At 37.6% G+C, this 5,288-nt stretch overlaps 1 long non-coding RNA gene across 1 annotated transcript; it reads right to left on the bottom strand.

Moving 5' to 3' along the window:
• Positions 1–362: 362 nt before the first annotated feature.
• Positions 363–4,394, bottom strand: LOC145295997 (uncharacterized). Its single transcript, XR_013869933.1, has 2 exons — positions 2,729–4,394; positions 363–2,687 (listed from the first exon to the last, which is right to left on the bottom strand). It is a non-coding gene; the product is annotated as an uncharacterized LOC145295997 (long non-coding RNA).
• Between the last annotated feature and the right edge of the window lie 894 nt (positions 4,395–5,288).

Raw genomic sequence — 5,288 nt, 5'->3', positions numbered from 1 at the left:
ACTTTAGCCGCTTAACAGATCGCCTAATGGCGTAATTGTTACATAAGGGAGGGAGAAGAAACGGATTTGGTCTTGGACACTTTACTTGAGGGATACTGGTACCCTGGTGATGACGTGTCCATTTTACTAATGAAGAGAAGAAGTTTACGACGATGAGAGAGAGAGATATTACAAGTGTTATGAGACGAGAGAACGGGACCCAAGATCCCTTAAACCGTTTGACTGGTGGTTAGGACACTTGTTGTGGATGTATGTGTTTATATATAGAAGTTCATACCTGGTTTTTGCTGCTCTGGGAGAGTCTTCATCTGGGTGGAGCTCTCTTGCTGTTTTCGCCGGAATACACAAGATGAAGACAGATGTTGGGTGTTCAACCTTTTATTCTCCCAGGCATGATCTGCAGATGTCGCCATCGATGGTCTCCACTGTGGGTACCTACCACGTCCCACGTCTGGGGCGCGCATCTCCCCCCTTACTTAGGAGAGAACCATTTTAGACTTCTGCTCGGCTCGGCTTTTTCTGAGAGACTCAACGTTTCACCAACCTTGCCACGTAGCATCACATGACATCCGGTTAGATGAAATGTCACTTCCTGCAACGTGGATTTACTACAAAAATATCTCTCTGACCTCCTCCCACCCTCTCCCTCTCTCTCTCGATCTACTATCTAATAGAGACACAGAGAGAGAGAAAATAGAGAGAGTATGAAAGAGCCAGAGAGAGAGAGAGAGGGGAGAGATGCTCTTTAACATTCCTCCACCCCTTTTTTATCAAAATGTATGGCAAGCCATACATTTTTAATAACTAACTAACTAAAAAAAAATAATTATGTCCGAAGTACATCTTTATTCTTTCACTTTCCGGACTCACCCCTTTTCCAAGAAAGATCAGGCACCAGTACTCTTCTACAACACTATCAACCCTTCTGCTGCTTCTCGAAAGTCCCTCCTCGACATTAACTTGCTTCCAAGTTAGACAAAGATACAGCTTTGCAGATATGCATCTTGTCTAGGCGGTCGCATTGTTGGATATTTTCCACTGACTCTGCTCTTTATTTGGACCACTTGGCCAAACAAATGGAGACTCCATTTTCGATCACTTTTTCGAAATGGGGCCAGCATATCGCAATTACGACCAGAACGTCGGATGCTCCATGTTGGTGGTAGCTTTATCGCATGGGGACTCGAACCCCAGACCCTCAGATTAAAAGTCTGATGCTCTACCGACCCAACCATCCCACTCGCGTTCTCGACTTTCAGCATAGGCCTAAGTCCCAGTTTTTTTTTTCCTTTACTGTAATGCCCTGACGTCTTTCTCTGAGTGGTCCTATTACTGGAGCTTTGTTCTATTCAATCTACTACTTCGGGACTTCACAAAGCTCTTCTACTAACTCCCTTGGTTGGTCTAAGCCAAGATACGCCTTCACACTGATTCACTCGGAGCCTGTTTGAGTTCCTGGAACCCGACAAGATACGGAATCATCACTCTCTAACTAATGCGCCAAAGCTTACTTGCGCATCGATTTCTAACTAAGTAGCTTTCCCTTTGTGATTTTTCCGTATTCCCAGCAAGTCCCAAGATTCCAACCCAGATATCCCTCACACATTCCTCTAAAAAAATAAAGATAATAATAAGGCTCTATCTTGTCCCTTACGTAATCTGCATCTTTCCCTTTCTTCTATCTCCCCGTGATTAGGCTTGGTACCGACTGTCCAGTCGCTCCGTACCCTGAGGAATTATCGCGACCTCGCACGCCAGACTTTTGTTGGACAAGACTTATTGCCGTTGCTTGGGCCTACGTGGCATTTTCCAACTCACTGGAACCACTAGTATTGTTTTAACAGGGTTCTCATTACTCTAAAATAGTATTTCCCCTGCCAAATTTTCTAATTTGTGACAATACCGTGGCTTATAAAAAAATAAAACAACAGAAAAAACTGCTTTCTACAGCCTAATCGCCTTGTAATTCTCATGAAAAAAATGCAACTACGCGCTAAACGTCCCTAAAATATAACTAAACCAACCAAATCTATTCCAAAATAATTTAATTTAATAATACCAATTAAATTCACCCAGCATGGTTTTTTTTTTTTAAATTTGGTACCTTTAATTCACAATAGGGTAACATTTTACTTCTAAAATTCTTCCTCCACCCCTTTTTTATCAAAATGTATGGCAAAGCCATACATTTTTAATAACTAACTAACTAAACTAAGGAGGGAATACATACGCTACCCGCTGGCAAGAAGACTGTCCTACGATAAATCGATAAACTCAAAATTAAATAAATACAACAATAAAATTGCCATGTAGCGCTACCCTGCGCTCTTCAAGGTCAAACTCCTTTATGACCCCATGGCTTCTTCGTACCCATCTCGGGACTTCCAGAGCATCCTTTGCTCCAGGTCGACACTACTCGTGGTCGATAATTTCACGGCTCCTAGCCGAACAACAATAAAACACAAAATCGAGGTCCATCTACCTCCTACTTACATCTCAGGATTTACGGACAATCTTCTTTACTCCTAGGTAGCACAAAAACAAAAAAAAAAAAAAAAATCCCATCCCAAACCTTCACCATTTCACATCAAATGTTCTTAATTAATTTACCTCCTCTATGACTATACTTAATTGGTCCAAGAGTAATCAAGTCGGTTTTATTTATTCTACCCCATTGTGGTCAACACCTTTATTTATTCTACCCCATTTACATTTGTGTGGTCAACACACAATGGACATGTCCTCCGACTGTCCATATTAGTTACAGAGATCGCCCATTTCTCTATAACTATCTCGTGCTTCCCTGAGCACCTACCAAAATATGGATTTTTTTTTTTAAATTTATTACGAGGACGTTCTGTACCGCCCTCCACCGACTTACGAATCCGGAACAAAAAAAATCTGTCGAAACTACAAGAACAAAACAACAAACAAAAAAATATGTACACATGACCACCTCGAAACTAGAATAAATACTGACTGACTTCCTGACCTCATTACTCATAATCCAGCAAACCGTCTGCCTGTCCAACTACTGTATTTCGATAAAAAAAAATCCTTATTCCTTATTCTTTTGTCTTCCGACATCATCCCATTTTAAAATTCTCATTTATGTTTTCCTTGCATAATCCCGTTATCTCAAAAATTATTATTGATAATTGATATACCTCTATCCTGTCATCATCCTATTTTTAAAAAATTAAATTACATTGACACCACGTGGCAAGACCATCGATGCCCCCATCTGCTATACAAATACAAGATAACAAAAGTACAGAAAAAGAAATACAGAAAAATACACATGGCAACTCAACAATACTTAACAATATTCAATAATACTTAATTAATATATACTTAATTAATTCACTTATAACTAACAACTTTCAGCAAAGTTCAACAAAATTATCACAGATAAAATTGTCCACGTAAGCAAAGTTCAAGGGTTTTCTGAAACTAAAAAAAAATCATTATTCTTTTACAATTAACCACAGAATTAAATTAAAAAGTTCCGCTTCTATTCTATGCATATAATTATAATTTACTTAAAATTAATCCGGAGGGATGCCACATCACCAACCTGATTTTTATTTATCACCTAATACTTTCGACAATAGTGTAATTTCTTCTTTTTTTTTTTCAAATCTAAAATGACATCTTGCTATTCCGAATGCATTTAAAAGTTCACTGTCCCTTATTTTTGTAACGCTTTGCTAAATCCAACAATGTCAAATGACTGACAGGTTTATAAACTGTGGACAAGCTCGATGTCATTTTGCTTAAAACAAATGTTCGTTTGTGTTGTCTTGTCTATTTAAATATACATATATACGTTTTTTTTTTCTCCGTGTTTTCAATTCTTTCTCTGTGTTTTTCAATTTTATTTTTATTTTTATTTTTAATATGGTAAATTAATTTTCTTTTCTCTTTTGCTTTTCAGTCGTTTTCAAAGCTTACAGCGTATTTTTAATTTTGGAGTTTAATTTTCTTCTAAATGCGTATGGTATTCTTCATGCCTTTGCTATCTTTTTCAACACATAACTGAATCATTTTTTTCTTCTTCTTCCTTCCTCTCTCTCTATCTTTCTCTCTCTCTACCCGTTTTTCACTGTTCTTCACTTATTCTCTTTTTCTCTTCATTTTCACTATTCTTTCTTTATTCTCTTTTTCTCTTCATTTTCACTATTCTTTCTTTTTATTTTACTGTCTCTTCTCCGTTTTTTTCTCCCTCCTTTTTCCTCAATTTCTCTTCTTGTGTTTATTTTTCCTCGTTATCTCTTTTTCTCGTTATGTCCGTGGCAATCCAGGTTTCGATATATGCCCCATGCGGGGGCAAGGAGGTCAACGGCACCAAATAACATATATGTTACATAAGGGAGGGAGAAAAAACGGATTTGGGTTTTCAACCTTTTATTCTCCCAGGCATGATCTGCAGATGTCGCCATCGATGGTCTCCACTGTGGGTACCTACCACGTCCCACGTCTGGGGCGCGCATCTCCCCCTTACTTAGGAGAGAACCATTTTAGACTTCTGCTCGGCTCGGCTTTTTCTGAGAGACTCAACGTTTCACCAACCTTGCCACGTAGCATCACATGACATCCGGTTAGATGAAACGTCACTTCCTGCAACGTGGATTTACTACAAAAATATCTCTCTGACCTCCTCCCACCCTCTCCCTCTCTCTCTCGATCTACTATCTAATAGAGACACAGAGAGAGAGAAAATAGAGAGAGTATGAAAGAGCCAGAGAGAGAGAGAGGGGAGAGATGCTCTTTAACATAATCAACAGAAGAACATCTATACAGTTTTATAACGTGTTACATATTTTTGTAGCGGGAACATTCTTGGAAAATACATATAAAAAATCATTGAAAATTATTCGTTTCTGGTACTAAAATTTACATGGAACTATTAACTTTGTTCACTACCTGTATGCTTTTTAATTTATTTTATGTAAGTCAAAAGGTATATATATATATATATATATATATATATATATATATATATATATATATATATATAACCTATATCCCACGCGCAAACCAGCAAAAAACAGTTATCACTAGTCAGTTTGTCGTGGCACAATAAAGTAAACCAGTTATCATTATGTGTGACTGTAATATCATTTGAAACGCCCTTTAATGAATATGTGCAACTCGATTAATTTAAAATCAGCCATATATTAATTTATTTTTATTTCGGACTATTATTCTCATCTTTATTAGTTGTTGTTTTTTTTATCTTTTATTGGTTTTGTTTATTCACAACGTTTCGGCCAACTATTCCTCTG

This window comes from Euprymna scolopes, chromosome 16 (assembly GCF_053919585.1).
Source record: "Euprymna scolopes isolate OS-2025 chromosome 16, ASM5391958v1, whole genome shotgun sequence".
In the NCBI taxonomy this organism is placed as follows: Eukaryota; Metazoa; Mollusca; class Cephalopoda; order Sepiida; family Sepiolidae; genus Euprymna; species Euprymna scolopes.
Note: the sequence above shows the minus strand (reverse complement) of the source record. Positions and strands in the feature narration are given on the sequence as shown.